At 32.4% G+C, this 20,068-nt stretch overlaps 1 protein-coding gene and 1 long non-coding RNA gene across 2 annotated transcripts in view; one reads left to right on the top strand and one right to left on the bottom strand.

The window, feature by feature from the left end:
- LOC136032899 (uncharacterized) overlaps positions 1–20,068 on the top strand; it is a 52,119-nt gene that overhangs the window by 8,894 nt on the left and 23,157 nt on the right. The window lies entirely within an intron of this gene.
- Positions 7,210–11,281, bottom strand: LOC136032892 (uncharacterized). The gene is made up of 2 exons (XR_010618802.1): positions 10,362–11,281; positions 7,210–9,514 (listed from the first exon to the last, which is right to left on the bottom strand). It is a non-coding gene; the product is annotated as an uncharacterized LOC136032892 (long non-coding RNA).

Raw genomic sequence — 20,068 nt, 5'->3', positions numbered from 1 at the left:
TAAAAACTAATAAAAAAAAGTAAAAAAGCTAAAAAACTAAAAAAACTAAAAAAACTAAAAAAAGGTAAAAAACTAAAAAAAAAAAAAAATAAAAAAAAACTAAAAAAAGGAAAAAACTGAAAAATAAGCTAAAATAAAGGTAATAACCAATAAAAAACTAAAAAGAAAAAAAGGAAAAAACTAAAAAAAATTTTCATCTAAAAAACTAAAAAAAACTAAAAAAGGTAAAAACTAAAAGAACTAAAAAAGAAAAAAATAAATGACGAAACTCAAAGAGAAAGCGACCAGGACAAAAGGAATGTTCGATTAGCAATCAACAAAGCACCGGGACACAGGGAGTATAAATGACGACCAGGACATAAGTAAAAAAAAAAACTATCTATATATATTAAAATAAGTTGTCTGTGGATCTGTGGATCGTGGATCAGGTGACGTCACCTGAAAAAACTGGATCAGGTGACGTCAAAACTGAAAAAACTAAAAAAAGGCAAAAACTACAAAAAAAAACTAAAAACTAATAAAAAAAATAAAAAAGCTAAAAAACTAAAAAAACTAAAAAAAGGCAAAAACTACAAAAAAAACTAAAAACTAATAAAAAAGCTAAAAAACTAAAAAAACTAAAAAAAAGGCAAAAACTACAAAAAAAAACTAAAAACTAACAAAAAAAATAAAAAAGCTAAAAAACTAAAAAAACTAAAAAAACTAAAAAAACTAAAAACTAAAAAAAACTAAAAAAAGGAAAAAACTGAAAAATAAGCTAAAATAAAGGTAAAAACCAATAAAAAACTAAAAAAAAACTGAAAAAACTAAAAAAAGGCAAAAACTACAAAAATTTGTAGTTTGTTGTTAAAAACTAATAAAAAAAGTAAAAAAGCTAAAAAACTAAAAAAACTAAAAAAACTAAAAAAACTAAAAAAAGGTAAAAAACTAAAAAAAATAAAAAATAAAAAAAAACTAAAAAAAAAGGAAAAAACTGAAAAATAAGCTAACATAAAGGTAAAAACCAATAAAAAACTAAAAAGAAAAAAAGGAAAAAACTAAAAAAAATTTTCATCTAAAAAACTAAAAAAAACTAAAAAAGGTAAAAACTAAAAGAACTAAAAAAGAAAAAAATAAATGACGACACTCAAAGAGAAAGCGACCAGGACAAAAGGAATGTTCGATAAGCAATCAACAAAGCACCGGGACACAGGGAGTATAAATGACGACCAGGACATAAGTAAAAAAAAACTAACAAAACTAAAAAGAAGGTAAAAACTACAAAAAAACTAAAAAGAAAAAAAACTAAAAACTAATAAAAAAACTGAAAAATCTAAAAATCTAAATAAACTAAAAAAGAAAAAAAAGGAAAAAAATAAAGGAGAAAAACAAAACTAAAAAACGAATGTATATACAGACCGGGACACCGGGATACAAATGATGACCGGGACACAGGGAATATAAATGACGACCGGGACACAGGGACACAACTACAACGGGGACACCGGGGAAAACAGGGGGATATAAATGACGACCGGGACACCGGGACAGGGAATGGTCGATTAGCAATCACCATCAACACAGCTCAAGGGCAATCATTAGAATCATGAGGTATAGATCTAAATACAGATTGTTTTCCCAAGGACCATTATATGTTGCATGTTCAAGAGTCGGTAAACCTGACAATCTATTTATATGCAAAGACAATGGGACAGCAAAGAATGTTGTATATTCGCAAGTTTTACGTAGTTAAAACCATATATATATATATATATATATATATATATATATATATATATATATATATATATATATATATATATATATATATATATATATATATATATATATATATATATATATATATATATATATATATATATATATATATATATATATATATATATATCTATATTCACAGGTGGGACATAGGTACACAACTACAATGGCGCGTAACTATTATGGCGCGTAACGACTTACGCGCGCGGGGGGGCTTGGGGGGGGCGCGAAGCGCCCCCACCAACTAGGTGTTGGGGTGGCGCGAAGCGCCACCCCAACAGCTAGTATATATATATATATATATATATATATATATATATATATATATATATATATATATATATATGTATGTATATATATATATCATTCAAGTGCCTATATATTGGTCTATATTAATCACTAATTTAGGAAAACAGTCTTCCTTTTCTCCTTCTGTCTCTCTTTTTTTTTTTTTTTTTTTTCTTTTTGTGTTTGTGCTGTTGCATTGGTGATTTCTCTTTTCATGATATATATATATATATATATATATATATATATATATATATATATATATATATATATATATATATATATATATATATATATATATATATATTACCAGCTGTTGGGGTGGCGCTTCGCGCCACCCAAACACCTAGTTGGAGGGGGCGCTTCGCACCCCCCCAAGCCTCCCCGCGCGCGTGAGTCGTTACGCGCCATATTAGTTACGCCCCATTGTAGTTGTGTCCCTAAGTCCCACCTGTGAATATAGATATATATATATATATATATATATATATATATATATATATATATATATATATATATATATATATATATATATATATATATATATATATATATATATATATATATATATATATATATATATATACTAGCTGTTGGGGTGGCGCTTCGCGCCACCCCAAAACCTAGTTGGTGGGGCGCTTCGCGCCCCCCAACCCCCCCGCGCGCGTAAGTCGTTACGCGCCATATTAGTTACGCGCCATTGTAGCTGTGTCCCTGTGTCCCACCTGTGAATAGAGATAGATATAAATATATATTTTTAACTACGTAAAACATGCGAATATACAACATTCTTCGCTGTCCCATTGTCTGTGCATATAAATAGCATTTATATTCCCTGTGTCCCGGTCGTCATTTGTGTCCTGGTGTCCCTGTTTGTATTTTCTCTTTGAGTGTCCCGGTCGTCATTTATACTCCCTGTGTCCCAGTGTCCCGGTCGTCATTTGTGTCCCGGTGTCCCGGTCTGTAATTTCTATTCAAACAATCCCTGTGTCTCAGTCGTCAATTATATATCCCGCCTGTGCCCCCGGCGTCCCCGTTGTATTTGTGTCCCTGCGTCCCGGTCGTCATTTATATTCCCGGTCGTGATTTGTGTCCGGGTGTCCCAGTCTGTAATTTTTCTTTGAGGTTCCTGGTCGTCATTTATATTCCCTCTGTTTCAGTCGTCATTTGTGTCCCGGTCTGTAATTTATCTTTGAGTGTTTTTTCTTTTTAGTTTTTTTTAGTTTTTTACATTTTTTTCTGTTTTTTTTCTTCTTTATTTTTCAGCGTCACTATGAAGTACATATCGCCGAACCTTTGTTTTTTAACTTAAATCTGTTAGGCATTGATGACCTTATCCAAGTCAAAATTCCAAACCCAATCATCATCACTATCATTTTCAGTTTTGATATATTTTGACTCTCGCTTTCCAGGTGGATTTTCATCTAACTGCGCGGTTTTGCGTTCTTTAGCCGGAAGCCTGTTTTCTTGCTGTTCTTGTGATTCCTCGGCACGCTTTCTTTTCTTACTTTCTCTATCAGCTGCAAGCCTGTTTTTATGCTGTTCTTGTGATTCCTCGGCACGCTTTCTTTTCTTACTTTCTCTATCAGCAGCAAGTTTTTTAGCATAGACTCTTTGAGCAGCTTCCTCGGCTGTTGCCATTGTAGGTTCTTCAGTCATTTTACAATTAAACATTTTTCCGTGAACGCATGTCTTAAATACCATTAATGACGTCACCGTCATAGCAAAAATGACGACAACTAACTTCATGACGTCAGTCGACACAGAAACATGACGTCACCTGATCCACAGACAGACACACAGACAGACAACTTATTTTTATATATATAGATATAATATATATATATATATATATATATATATATATATATATATATATATATATATATATATATATATATATATATATATATATATATATATATATATATATATATATATATATATATATATATATAATGTTTTTAACTACCTAAAACTTGCGAATATACAACATTCTTTGCTTTCCCATTGTCTGTGCATATAAATAGATTGTCAGGTTTACCGACTCTTGAACATGCAACATATAATGGTCCATGGGAAAACAATCCGTATTCAGATCTATACCTCATGGTTCTAATTATTGCCCTTGAGCTTTGTTGATGGTGATTGCTAATCGACCATTCCCTGTCCCCTTTGTAGTTTTGTCCCTGTGTCCCGGTCGTCATTTATATTCCCTGTGTCCCGGTCGTCATTTGCGTCCCGGTGTCCCAGTCTGTGATTTCTCTTTGAGTGTCCCGGGCGTCATTTATATTCCTTGTGTCCCGGTGTCCCAGTCGTCATTTATATCCCCCTCTGCCCCCCGGCGTCCCCGTTATAGTTGTGTCCCTGTGTCCCGGTCGTCATTTATATTCCCTGTGTCCCGGTCGTCATTTGTATCCCAGTTCCCGGTCTGTATATACATTCGTTTTTTAGTTTTGTTTTTCTCCTTTATTTTTCATTTTTTCCTTTTTTATTTTTTTCTTTTTTAGTTTTTTCAGTTTTTTAGCTTTTTTAGTTTTTTTATTAGTTATTAATTTTTTTCTTTTTAGTTTTTTTGTAGTTTTTACCTTTTTTTAGTTTTTTTAGTTTTTTTTTACTTATGTCCTGGTTGTCATTTATACTCCCTGTGTCCCGGTCGTCATTTGTGTCCCGGTGCTTTGTTGATGGTGATTGCTAATCGAACATTCCTTTTGTCCCGGTCGCTTTCTCTTTGAGTGTCGTCACTTATATTCCCTATTTGCCGGTCTCCCGGTCGTCATTTGTGTCCCGATGTCCCGGTCTGTAATTTCGTCAGTTGAAAACATGACATCTGTCGACACACAAACTGCAAGACATGTGCAAGGTGCTAATTTTTAACTGCGTAAAACTTGCGGATATACAACTGGTAATTCCTCTGATATACTCTGGTAATTCCTCGACACGCATTCTTTTTTTACTTTTTCTTTCAGCCGCAAGCCAGGTTTCGCGTTGCTCTTGTAATACATCGAAACTCTTTCTTTTGGTAATTTCTCTCTGAGCCACAAGCCTAAGCCCCCTCTGCTAACGGAACATGCATGTAAATTGCTAATTTTTAACTGCGTAAAACTTGTGGATATACAATATTCTTTGCAGTCCCATTGTCTGTACATATAAATAGATCGTCCAGTTTACCGACTCTAGAGCACGCAACATATAATTGTCCTTGGGAAACACAATCCGTATTAGGATCTATACTGCATTTTTCTAATGATTACCCTTGAGCTTTGTTGATGTTGATTGCGAATGCTAATTGAATTGGGAGTGGCAATCTTTTAAATTGAAAAGGCAGATCCTTTGGAATCTTGGGAATGCGAGGAATAAGAAAAGCCTCACCCCAGGAAGGCCTTGTCAAGATTGTTGCCTCTGTTACGCTTTCCATTGTTTTGTTTTTTTCTACGGCAAGTCGCGTGCCGTTGCAAAGCTTTGGTGGGTTAATATTTCACAACAATATTATTGGTACGCCCAGAGATCCGCTGGAGATCCTGGGAATATAAAAATTCTAAGGGATAATTAATTGCCTTTCGCCAATCAAATCAGAAAGAGCTAGATTCTCAATCAGATATCAGATTCCTCATATTGTAAGTAAACTTAACTTAGTAGAGTGTCCCGAAGTTTCACAAGCTGATTTTCATTGAAAAAATATATTTCACATTAGTTCTTTGCCTGGATGTCGGGATAGATTAATAATAGATTTTAGTATGTATTTTGCTGTGATTTTCTCACGCTGGAATGGCCTTCTTTATTATGTCCTACCTTGTATGTTTTTTTTTGTCTTAGTTTTTTTTCTCTTTTTGTAATTATTAGTATGACGAGACGTTGAGTTTTTTTTTCTATGCATTTGTACTGCCCCAGCCTTACAAAAACAACAACAACTAAGGATATTAAGTTGTAATTTTTAAGGAGTACTGAAGGAATGTTGAACTTAATCTATCTATATTGATATATATACCAAGCCCCCCCCCGCGCGCGTAAGTCGTTACGCGCCATATTAGTTACGCACCATTTTAGTTGTGTCCCTGCGTCTCACCTGTGAATATAGATAGATATATCTATATATATTTTTAACTACGTAAAACTTGCGAATATACAACATTCTTTGCTGTCCAATTGTCTGTCCATATAAATAGATTGTCAGGCTTACCAACTCTTGAACATGTAACTTAATAATTGTCTATGGGAAAACAACCGTTATTCAGATCTATACCGCATCTTTCTAACGATTGCCCTTGAGCTTTGTTGATGGTGATTGCTAATCGAACATTCCCTGTGTCCCCGTCGTCATTTATATATCCCCCTATGCCCCCGGCGTCCCCGTTATAGTTGTTTCCCTGTGTCCTGGTCGTCATTTATATCCCCTGTGTCCCGGTTGTCATTTGTGTCAGGTATCCCAGTCTCTAATTTCTGTTTGAGTGTCCCGGTCGTCATTTATATTCCCTCTGTCCCGGTCTGTAATTTCTCTTTGAGTGTCTCGGTCGTCATTTATATTCCCTGTGTCCCGGTCGTCATTTGTGTCCCGGTGTCCCGGTCCGTCGTGCCATCTTATAATGACGTCATATACAAAGCCTTATATACTCATAATGACGTCAAATGCAAACCCACAAACAAACAAACATGCATATATACAACTTATTTTTATATATATAGATATAGTTTCTTTTTTAGTTTTATTTCTTTTTTAGTTTTTTCTTTTCTTAGTTTTTAGTTTTTTCTTTTTTAGTTTTTATTTTTTCTTAGTTTCTCCTTTTTATTTATTTGTTTTCTTCAATTTGTCAATGTTCATTCTAACATTGACACTTGGAAAAATCTTTACGTGCCAAGCATGCTAAAGCTCCAACAACTTATAATAAACCTCAAAATTTTTCGGTATCAATATAAAATATTTGTGCTATTCCCAGTTATTTTAGTTTTTTTTAGTTTTTTAGCTTTTTTTAGTTTTTTTTTCTTTTTAGTTTTTTACCTTTTTATTTTTTTTGGTTTTTTTTTACATTTTTCTTTTTAGGTTTTTTCTTTTTTTATTTTTTTTATTTTTTAGTTTTTTTTTAGTTTTTTCTTTTTATTTTTTTTTAGTTTTTTTTTACCATTTTCTATTGTGAAAATATTTCGAAATATTTACGCAATTCCTAGTTTTTAAATTTTAGTTGGTTTTCTTTTTCTTCTTTTTTTTTCAGTCGTCATATGCAAACCCTCAACACAAAAATACATACAACTGATTTTTATATATATAGAAGATATAATCTGGCGTAACAGACAAAGTGTAACAGACATAACACACAGACAACTTATTTTTATATATATACAATATATATATACATTCAGGTTTTTTGCAATGTGTTAATATTTGTGATTTGGTAAAATTTATTATATTTAGTTTACCTATTGTTGCTAAAAAGAGGGATATATTAACAGGATAAGCTTGTTTTGGTGTTACTTGGTTGTTTTACATTTGCTGTTTTTTTTTCTTTCATAGGCATGTATTTTGGGGGTGATACCTGACACGGGGATGCCATGGATATTCTGTGGTAGCCACAACACTTGGCTGGGTAGAGAATTTAAAGTGGCGAAACCCTATATAGGCCAGTGTATTCTTCTGATGAGCCCTTGTGCTGGGTTGTTGCCTCTGAATTATTTGTCTTTATTATTTTTTCTATTGTTTGGTAAATAACGACTTATACTTATTGACGACATGACTGCATGTCCATGGATTATTCTTTATGGTTGATTGTGTATGGCTATGCTGTTTGACCTATGTGATTGTATGGATGAGTAGGGTTAAGGCCTCATTCAAGTGCTGGTCTATATTAATCACTAATTTAGGAAAACAGTCTTCCCTTTCTCCTTCTGTCTCTTCTTTATTTTTTTGTGTGTTTAGACTGTTGCATTGGTGATTTCTCTTTTCATGATATGTTGCATATAAATAGATTGTCAGGTTTACTGACTCTTGAACATGCAACATATAATTGTCCATGGGAAAAACAATCCGTATTCAGATCTATACCTCATTATTCCAATGTTGTGTCCCTGTGTCCCGGTCGTCATTTATATTCCCTGTGTCCCGGTCGTCGTTTGTGTCCCGGTGTCCCAGTTTGTAATTTCTCTTTGAGTGTCCCGGTCGTTATTTATATTTCCTGTGTCCCGGTCTGTAATTTCTATTCGAACAATCCCTGTGTTCCGGTCGTCATTTATATATCCCGCCTGTGCCCCCGGTGTCCCCGTTGTAGTTGTGTCCCTCTGGCCCGGTCTTCATTTATATTCCCTGTGTCCCGGTCGTGATTTGTGTCCGGGTGTCCCAGTCTGTAATTTCTCTTTGAGGTTCCCGGTCGTCGTTTATATTCCCTGTGTCCCGGTCGTCATTTGTATCCCGGTATGTAATTTCATCAGTTGACAAACATGAATTCAGTCGACAAACAACTTCATGACGCATACAGCTCAATCCTTATAATGACGTCAGTCGACAAACATGACGTCAGTCGACACACACACACAGACAACTTATTTATATATATATATATATATATATATATATATATACTAGCTGTTGGGGTGGCGCTTCGCGCCACCCCAACACCTAGTTGGTGGGGGCGCTTCGCGCCCCCCCAAGCCCCCCCGCGCGCGTAAGTCGTTACGCGCCATAATAGTTACGCGCCATTGTAATTGTGTCCCTATGTCCCACCTGTGAATATAGATATATATATATATATATATATATATATATATATATATATATATATATATATGGTTTTAACTACGTAAAACTTGCGAATATACAACATTCTTTGCTGTCCCATTGTCTTTGCATATAAATAGATTGTCAGGTTTACCGACTCTTGAACATGCAACATATAATGGTCCATGGGAAAACAATCTGTATTCAGATCTATACCTCATGATTCTAATGATTGCCCTTGAGCTTTGTTGATGGTGATTGCTAATCGACCATTCCCTGTCCCGGTGTCCCGGTCGTCATTTACATCCCCCTGTTTCCCCCGGTGTCCCCGTTGTAGTTGTGTCCCTGTGTCCCGGTCGTCATTTATATTCCCTGTGTCCCGGTCGTCATTTGTATCCCGGTGTCCCGGTCTGTATATACATTCGTTTTTTAGTTTTGTTTTTCTCCTTTATTTTTTTCCTTTTTTTTTCTTTTTTAGCTTATTTAGATTTTTAGATTTTTTAGTTTTTTTATTAGTTTTTATTTTTTTTTTCTTTTTAGTTTTTTTGTCCCGGTCGTCATTTATATCCCCCTGTTTCCCCCGGTGTCCCCGTTGTAGTTGTGTCCCTGTGTCCCGGTCGTCATTTATATTCCCTGTGTCCCGGAAGTCATTTGTATCCCGGTGTATTTTTTTTTATTAGTTTTTAGTTTTTTTTGTAGTTTTTGCCTTTTTTTAGTTTTTTCAGTTTTGACGTCACCTGATCCAGTTTTTTCAGGTGACGTCACCTGATTCACGATCCACAGATCCACAGACAACTTATTTTTATATATATAGATAGTTTTTTTTTTTTTTACTTATGCCCTGGTCGTCATTTATACTCCCTGTGTCCCGGTGCTTTGTTGATTGCTAATCGAACATTCCTTTTGTCCTGGTCGCTCTCTCTTTGAGTTTCGTCATTTATTTTTTTCTTTTTTAGTTCTTTTAGTTTTTACCTTTTTTAGTTTTTTTTAGTTTTTTAGATGAAAATTTTTTTTAGTTTTTTCCTTTTTTTCTTTTTAGTTTTTTATTGGTTTTTACCTTTATTTTAGCTTATTTTTCAGTTTTTTCCTTTTTTTTAGTTTTTTTTATTTTTTATTTTTTTTAGTTTTTTACCTTTTTTTAGTTTTTTTAGTTTTTTTAGTTTTTTAGCTTTTTTACTTTTTTTATTAGTTTTTAGTTTTTTTTGTAGTTTTTGCCTTTTTTTAGTTTTTTCAGTTTTTTTTTTAGTTTTTTATTGGTTTTTACCTTTATTTTAGCTTATTTTTCAGTTTTTTCCTTTTTTTTTAGTTTTTAGTTTTTTTAGTTTTTTATCTTTTTTTTAGTTTTTTTAGTTTTTTTAGTTTTTTAGCTTTTTTATTTTTTTTTATTAGTTTTTAGTTTTTTTTGTAGTTTTTGCCTTTTTTTAGTTTTTTTTAGTTTTTTAGCTTTTTTATTAGTTTTTAGTTTTTTTTGTAGTTTTTGCCTTTTTTTAGTTTTTTTAGTTTTTTAGCTTTTTTATTTTTTTTATTAGTTTTTAGTTTTTTTGTAGTTTTTGCCTTTTTTAATTTTTTCAGTTTTGACGTCACCTGATCCAGTTTTTTCAGGTGACGTCACCTGATCCACGATCCACAGATCCACAGACAACTTATTTTTATATATATAGATAGTTTTTTTTTTTTTTACTTATGCCCTGGTCGTCATTTATACTCCCTGTGTCCCGGTGCTTTGTTGATTGCTAATCGAACATTCCTTTTGTCCTGGTCGCTCTCTCTTTGAGTTTCGTCATTTATTTTTTTCTTTTTTAGTTCTTTTAGTTTTTACCTTTTTTAGTTTTTTTTAGTTTTTTAGATGAAAATTTTTTTTAGTTTTTTCCTTTTTTTCTTTTTAGTTTTTTATTGGTTTTTACCTTTATTTTAGCTTATTTTTCAGTTTTTTCCTTTTTTTTAGTTTTTTTTTATTTTTTATTTTTTTTAGTTTTTTACCTTTTTTTAGTTTTTTTAGTTTTTTTAGTTTTTTAGCTTTTTTACTTTTTTTATTAGTTTTTAGTTTTTTTTTGTAGTTTTTGCCTTTTTTTAGTTTTTTCAGTTTTTTTTTTAGTTTTTTATTGGTTTTTACCTTTATTTTAGCTTATTTTTCAGTTTTTTCCTTTTTTTTTAGTTTTTAGTTTTTTTAGTTTTTTATCTTTTTTTTAGTTTTTTTAGTTTTTTTAGTTTTTTAGCTTTTTTATTTTTTTTTATTAGTTTTTAGTTTTTTTTGTAGTTTTTGCCTTTTTTTAGTTTTTTTAGTTTTTTAGCTTTTTTATTAGTTTTTAGTTTTTTTTGTAGTTTTTGCCTTTTTTTAGTTTTTTTAGTTTTTTAGCTTTTTTATTTTTTTTATTAGTTTTTAGTTTTTTTGTAGTTTTTGCCTTTTTTAATTTTTTCAGTTTTGACGTCACCTGATCCAGTTTTTTCAGGTGACGTCACCCGACCCATCCATCCATCCACAGACAGACAACTTATTTTTATATAGATAGAAGATATATATATATATATCTATATATATAAAAATAAGTTGTCTGTGGATGGATGGATGGATGGATGTGTGGATGGATGTGTCAGGTGACGTCACCTGAAAAAACTGGATTAGGTGACGTCAAAACTGAAAAAACTAAAAAAAGGCAAAAACTACAAAAAAAACTAAAAACTAATAAAAAAAATAAAAAAGCTAAAAAACTAAAAAAACTATAAAGGTAAAAACCAATAAAAAACTAAAAAAAAAACTGAAAAAACTAAAAAAAGGCAAAAACTACAAAAAAAAACTAAAAACTAATAAAAAAAGTAAAAAAGCTAAAAAACTAAAAAACTAAAAAAACTAAAAAAAGGTAAAAAACTAAAAAAAATAAAAAATAAAAAAAAACTAAAAAAAAGGAAAAAACTGAAAAATAAGCTAAAATAAAGGTAAAAACCAATAAAAAACTAAAAAAAAAAAGGAAAAAACTAATAAATGACGACACTCAAAGAGAAAGCGACCAGGACAAAAAACTAAAAAAAAAGGCAAAAACTACAAAAAAACTAAAAACTAATAAAAAAAATAAAAAAGCTAAAAAACTAAAAAAACTAAAAAAAGGTAAAAAACTAAAAAAACTAAAAACTAAAAAAAAACTAAAAAAGGTAAAAACTAAAAGAACTAAAAAAGAAAAAAATAAATGACGACACTCAAAGAGAAAGCGACCAGGACAAAAGGAATGTTCGATTAGCAATCAACAAAGCACCGGGACACAGGGAGTATAAATGACGACCAGGACACAAGTAAAAAAAAAAATTAACAAAACTAAAAAGAAGGTAAAAACTACAAAAAAACAAAAAAGAAAAAAAAACTAAAAACTAATAAAAAAACTAAAAAATCTAAAAATCTAAATAAACTAAAAAAGAAAAAAAAAGGAAAAAAATAAAGGAGAAAAACAAAACTAAAAAACGAATGTATATACAGACCGGTACACCGGGATACAAATGACGACCGGGACACAGGGAATATAAATAACGACCGGGACACAGGGACACAACTACAACGGGGACACCGGGGGAAACAGGGGGAGAAAAACAAAACTAAAAAACGAATGTATATACAGACCGGGACACCGGGATACAAATGATGACCGGGACCCGGGACACAGGGAATATAAATGACGACCGGGACACAGGGACACAACTACAACGGGGACACCGGGGGAAACAGGGGGATAACCTGACAATCTATTTATATGCAAAGACAATGGGACAGCAAAGAATGTTGTATATTCGCAAGTTTTACGTAGTTAAAACCATATATATATATATATATCTATATTCACAGGTGGGACATAGGGACACAACTACAATGGCGCGTAACTATTATGGCGCGTAACGACTTACGCGCGCGGGGGGGCTTGGGGGGGGCGCGAAGCGCCCCCACCAACTAGGTGTTGGGGTGGCGCGAAGCGCCACCCCAACAGCTAGTATATATATATATATATATATATATATATATTATATATATATATATATATATATATATATATATATATATATATATATATATATATATATATATATATATATATATATATATATATATATATATATATATATATATATATGTTTTTAACTACGTAAAACTTGCGAATAAACAACATTCTTCGCTGTCCCATTGTCTTAGCATATATGAACAGATTGTCAGGTTTACCGACTCTTGAACATGCAACATATAATTGTCCATGGAAAAAACAATCCGTATTCAGATCTATACCGCATTTATCAAGTGACTGCCCTTGAGCTTAGTTGACGGTTATTGCTAATCGAACATTCCCTGTGTCCCCGTCGTCATTTATATATCCCCCCTGTACCGCCGGCGTCCCCGCTGTAGTTGTCCCTGTGTCCCGGTCGTCATTTATATTCCCTGTGTCTTGGTCGTAATATGTGTCCCAGTGTACCGGTCTGTAATTTCTCTTTGTGTGTCCCGGTCGTCATTTATATTCCCTTTGTTCCGATCGTCATTTGTGTCCCGGTGTCCCGGTCTGTAGCGTCATCTTATAATAACGTCATATACGAAGCCTTATACACTTACGGTGAGGAATGGTGTTGAAATTAGACAAAGGCTGAAATATAGGAAGGGTAACTACCATTTGGGAAGCAAAGTGTTGATGGACTCCAGGATTGGATTTTGAGATAAATTCTCTGGATAAAATATTTGAGAAAAAAGTTTATGAAATAGGGAATGATGTCTTAGGGAAGAAAGTTAGAAACTAACAAAATTAGTAAAAATGATTTTAGGATGATATGTTAGGAGCATTAGTGAAAATAATTCAAGCTTAGTTTAGAGGATTCGGGTTTTGTGTAAAAATATTTGATTGATAGGACACATGAAAATAAGAACAATAGCACTAAAGTGGACAAAGCATTTTCAAGAAATCTAACACCTTCCCTATCTTAAGACTTAGGAGGTAAGAAGTGTGTGCCATGAATAGAATATTTAAAAGTCTTGAGAATACAGCCAGACAACTAAATATTTGCTTTGGCATACTTTTGAGCAAACAGACTTACATGGAAGGCTGAGGGGGAATTAAGTTAAACCAACACATATGCTATCCATAAAAAATTGCCAAATTGTCAAATATAAATATTGATAATCGGTATATAAGCTAAAGATAATAACTTTAACTTTTAGAGATTAAATTGGTATGTTAAACTTAATTTAAAAACACGATGTGCATAGGGATTTACCAAAGGCATGTATCTGCTATATTTTGGAGATCACTAGCGTATGAAACTGAAACTTAATCCCTTAACCATTCATCCATCATCCAACTTGACGAAAGGACTTGTGTGGAAAACCTCAGACACGGCTGAGGTTATTGTGTTGACAAACTTGCAGAATAATAATTTGGTAAGAAATCATGGCATCCAGCTTGTCAAATTGGCGTATCAAAATTATCTTAGGAATGGGTAAGGGCATTCAGTTAAAAATTTTGGAGGACATTATGAAGAATTTAGTACTAAATAAAAGCTGAAAGTTGAAACTTCAAAGGTGTGATTTGCAAGAGCTTCAGATGAGATTTTTTGACACCCAAAATGAGCCTAATTATTGGTCAAGCTAAAAACTAGCATATATTAGATTCAAATTTTTCATATGGAGCTAGGATATGCCAAAATTGTGAACGTAGAGACTTACCCTCTGTTTCCCCTCTTTTTCTCAAAGTATACTAATTTTCTCAGGAAATGCACCAGAATTTCGTGTGGTATACAAAGACTATAAGCCAAAACATTGCACTATACGAGGCCCAACACATTAGAGATTTCGCATTCTTTGATATAGCATTCTTGCTCTTTCATTTTAAATTAGTGATTTCAGTCTGATTCTTGATTCATTTTCATTTAGAGCATAAAAATACTGCTCAGCAAAATCTAATCAGTTTGTCTTCAATAGTTTTTTGTTCTATGAATGGAATTACTGAGCAGTTAAAATCATAAAAGGAGTATTTTCTATAATAAATGAACGATAAGCTGCTAAGACAAGTGAAATTAGCAAGAAAAAAAGTAGCAGGCAAAATGCTAGATTTACCATATATTAGTTCAGTCGTAGTAAAAAATTAAACTTTTGACGCTTTATTTTTTTTTTAAAAACCTTAAAATATATATATATGTGTCGATTATTTCAAATTATACTTAAATAAATATGGATGTCATGATAATAGTAGCTGAAATTTAAACCTAGGTCATACTTAAGGCGTAGGTACATTGGATATTCAAATAATATACTGCTCTACTGCTTGTTCAATTAGAAATAGAAATTACCAAATCTATAATTTAGAACTCAGGGATATATAAACTAAAGCAGCAATGTTTTGGGATAAGGGGTAAGATTTATGACAGTTTTAAGCAATAACTAGATCGTTAAAAGACGTAAAAAGTTTTAAATCACTATTGTTTAAAAGTCGCTTTAAATCCAGTATACATAGCCCACAGAGCGGCGTCATTTCATTCGGAACTAAGGAGGGACTAAGCAACCTCTATTAGGCCCCCTAAAGTGGCTAGCTCAGAGCTGTTTACGAGTAACTATCCTTCACAGTGGTTATCACAGGCCTCTCCCAAAATCAATTAATGTTATTGAGAAGCAATTTAAAAGTGTATAACGAAGACAAAGAACATAAAACTACTGGAAAGTAATTTACAGTTTTAGTGCAGCACTGAGAATCAACGAAGTCTTTTTTTCCAGAAATACCAACCATAGCCACAAAATTCAACTATTTTAAACAGCTTTTTTCACTAAACATCAATGTCAGATCACTGAGCCATTCATTAGCCATTGTTGATCTTCAATAGGTTTTATTCAGGCTTAATGAAGAAGAGAATCACCCATTACAATCAGTTGTGATAGGCAGAATAATGAAGATTTATATAATGTTCAAAACTTAGGAATATACTATTGCCGTTGCCTTCAAACAATGGGGAAGCTATAAGAAATCTTTCTGGCCTTTTGGCTAAATAGTATATATATCTTCTCACGATATCCGTTTCAGAGGCAAACAGGGTCAATGCAAAATTTCAATTGATTTTGTCAATGCAAATATCTTTGTAATCTGCTACCAAACTAGCTAGTCGGCTAGTATCAAGAAAATGCGGCAGATCAACATCTAATGCAAAAATTGTCTATAACAGTGAAAGAGCATTATTGAAGCGGCTTTCAAACTCATATTAGAATCTGTAAAGCACAAAAAATATAATTCCTTCTGGAATCAAATTTAGCTAATCCTTTCGCTTCAGCATGGTTAGTTTTTCCCAAAGATTACACGGTTATAAGATCAGGTAAGCAGGAAGCTGCTTGCAGTGCAGGCATTGGTCCTCTACATGAGGAACCAGAATTCTTAAAATTTTGCAAAAGGTCTTCGCTGAGGCCGGACAGACGAAAAAATTCTTTTGCTTTGTGACAAATTTCCTCAAAAACTTACTCAGTTTGCATGTCAATAATATTATTTCGTGTAGCTGCATTAAGAGCTTTAGGGAAAACTAAGTATGCCACCTGTAGCTGCTAAAAAATAGAGTTTGTGGCCAAAAAATCACTAGATGGAGTGTAAATATAAATTCAAAGGTATGAAGACTGGTTGCGAGTCAGTGAGCCTGAAATGCTAAATCCCCGTCACTAGATGTTTTGGCAATTGATGAAATGGCCGAAATACATTTGTAAGTACTAAGTACTTGGTTCAGTGATCTATATCAGTATGTCAATCTTGTAGTAGATGATTTTTCCAGCTGATGAACAGTCTCTCAGCGGCCTTCTGAGCATAAGTAAACAGTTTATAGGGTGCATTGCTATTTGTGATAAAATAATACAGCTCTTGAAGAACGGAGAAGAAAAGATGCAATTTGTCTGCAGTTTTAAGTGCAATTACCAAATTCAAGGTACAGTCTATGAGCATGATAGTGAAGGTAAATCTCATGCTACGCAACTGCTTTAATACCGAATTACATACCTGAAAAGTGGGCACTGATGACACCGGCCTGGTATTTTCATAGAACTTGGAAAAAAAAACTAAAATTTGCCCTCTACTTCTGGACGTTGAAGAGTAATTCTGCCCCCACCCCTCCCCAATCTAAAATATTTTAGAATTGATGAAAATTGATAGGTCTTTAATTTGTTTTGTTTTTTCCTGGTTTCTCACCTTTCTTATGAGTTGGTTCAAGCAAAGTCTCCCCTCCTAATTTGATAATGTCTTTCGATTGGGAAGTAGAAATATTTGGTCTTTATTGTTGGTAAAATTTTCATATTCTTATTTTGTTGTAACTCTTTTATGGTAGATTATGTACTGTCCTTCATCATTTTTACTGATTCTTTTAATTGTACTTTTATATAAATATTTTTCTTATTTGTCCTGAAATCATTAAAAAATAATTGGTCTAAAATTCTCACTTTGTTTGTCCCAAAATTCAAGAAATAAAATACAAAAAATAACCATTTTGCTTGAGATCCAATTTCCATACGAAGGCGTTTCGTTTTATTGTAATGGAAGTTGAGCACCGTGGTTTTAACGACAAAATCAATAAACATATTTCGTGAAATATGAAATAGGATTGCTAAATAAATGTGTTTGGGAATGACTAACAATAGATTGTTTTGAATTGCAGTTCAATTAGAAACGAATTTGTTTTAATTGAAAAATCTCTTAAAGATTTTTTTCATACTGTGACTCAAATAAAACTAATTATGAATACTGAGTTGGGGCCCCTCCAAGAGTCGGAGGAAGGCTGAATCCCAAAAGAGCCCCTCCCAAATGACACTATTGAGCCCGTATGGACACCTTTTCAAAATGCTCTTTCAAAAATTGTAGAATAGTCCAATGCCGGTAATTTTACATGATTATTCATTTCTTAGATATATACATTGTGCACTGTGTGCACAAGAGCTTTAGTTTTTGATATAAGACTACGCTCAAAATGACCAATTTTAAACTACATATCATTCTCGTCTCAAGAGAACGTACAAGACGGGGAAGACACCTAGAAATGGCTTTTGTCAACTTTATACAAGTGAAAGATTTTACAGTCATAAACGCGTTAATTCATTGCATTAACAGCTAAAATAAACAGTTTTGTAATGACGAATTGGTTCTATATAGCAATAATACCAATTTATACTCCATTATTTCCTTCCAAATTTGAAGAAAAAACTAGATCTACGTTGCATGGGCAACGTGAGGTTTTGCGAACACCTTTTTATGGCTTCGCCGAGTAAATTTTTTGGAGGTTAAAACTTTGTTTTTGTTTCCTCGCTTCGATCAAACGCTGAAGTTGTTAATCTGCAGGGATCTTAAAATAAAAACTAGGTACACCAACTCGCAAAAGTTGTATGCCCCTCATTGTAACTAACAAAAGTTGCAAACCTCTGATCGCTGAATATGATTGCGGCTTTTCAGCCGATTATTACTTACAAGTCCCCAGCAAGTCGTACCACTGGAACGAATTTGGTCTTACCATCAAATACACCGAAACAAATAGCAGGTACACCAACGAGCAAAATTTGCAAACCCTTCATTGCCAAAGATGGTTATAAGCTAAAGGCCAACTGTTGCTTAAGACTCCCCTATAGCCTATGTCTCAGAATTGGTATCGGCCTACTTTAGGTTTCAGCGTGTACCTTACTACTGAAGTTGTCAACCCCTTTAAACTTTCAAACTGGTATATTTCATGAAGAAATTTGTCTACCAAAAAACGGAAGACATATACTTTGATCAGCTCATCAAGAGCTTTCGACTCATGTTGAAAACAAATTCTATCATTCTTAGGCCGTTGGCCAAGTTTATAATGTCATCACTTAGATAAGAGCAAAGGATAAACTCTTATTTCCTTGGCAATGAGAGAACTATTAAAGTTTGAGATGCACATCTGATACCATTTCTTTATTGGCCTTTTTTGGTTTCAGTGTGTACCATACTACTGAAGTTTTCAACCCCTTTGAACTTTCAAACTGATATACTTCATGAAGGAATTCTTATTACCAAAAAATGGATGAGTTACACTTTGATCAGCTCATCAAGAGCTATCGATTGCTGTCGAAAAAAAAATCTATCTGTCTTAGTTCAAAAGTTGACTTTTTTGCCGTAGGCCAAGTTTCTAACGTCATCACTTAGAAAAGGGCAAAGGATAAACATCTGATACAATTTCTGTATCACAGTCCCAAGTACAAGAAAACGAATGATTAGCTCGGCTGGCATCACGAACAGAAATAGGTAAAAACAATAGATTTTTTCTACGAAGCTTTCCAATATGCAAAGTCATATTCATCAATCTGGTCCGAGGTCCACACTTTCAATATTAAAGTTTTTATCACTTTCTAGGAATAAGCTAAAATTGGAGTGCTAGAAAAAAAGTGTTGTTCTCGTAACACAATTATTTCTATTGAGCCACTGTTTGGGTATTTATTTTTGTAGGTAAGACTCAATGGCTCTTGCAGGATTAGATTACCAGTCAACCTATAAAACCAGTCGTTTTGAAGTGCCAACAAACCGAAAGATACCTAGGGATGTCATCGAAATTAGAAGGAGGACGATCGAACGCCTAGTAAAACGAAGTAAGATTGAATTCAGAATATTACAAATGCTAAGCCATTGAGTTACGCAATGTTTATTTTATATTAATTTCAGTGTGAAATTGTTTTATCAAAAACAAAGGTAGAAGGTCTATATAAATGCTATGAGACTTTATCATTACTAAGCTAAATATATCTTATAAAACGAGTATTAATGTCACACACACACACACATATATATATATATATATATATATATATATATATATATATATATATATATATATATATATATATATATATATATATATATATATATATATATATATATATATATATAGATATCTATATATATAAAAATAAGTTGTCTGTCTGTGGATGGATGGATGGATGTGTCAGGTGACGTCACCTGAAAAAACTGGATCAGGTGACGTCAAAACTGAAAAAACTAAAAAAAGGCAAAAACTACAAAAAAAAACTAAAAACTAATAAAAAAAATAAAAAAGCTAAAAAACTAAAAAAACTATAAAGGTAAAAACCAATAAAAAACTAGAAAAAAAACTGAAAAAACTAAAAAAAGGCAAAAACTACAAAAAAAAACTAAAAACTAATAAAAAAAGTAAAAAAGCTAAAAAACTAAAAAAACTAAAAAAACTAAAAAAAGGTAAAAAACTAAAAAAAATAAAAAATAAAAAAAAACTAAAAAAAAGGAAAAAACTGAAAAATAAGCTAAAATAAAGGTAAAAACCAATAAAAAACTAAAAAAAAAAAAGGAAAAAACTAAT

Source organism: Artemia franciscana, chromosome 1 (assembly GCF_032884065.1).
Source record: "Artemia franciscana chromosome 1, ASM3288406v1, whole genome shotgun sequence".
Lineage (NCBI taxonomy): Eukaryota > Metazoa > Arthropoda > Branchiopoda > Anostraca > Artemiidae > Artemia > Artemia franciscana.
This window is presented reverse-complemented; position numbering and strand designations above follow the sequence as displayed.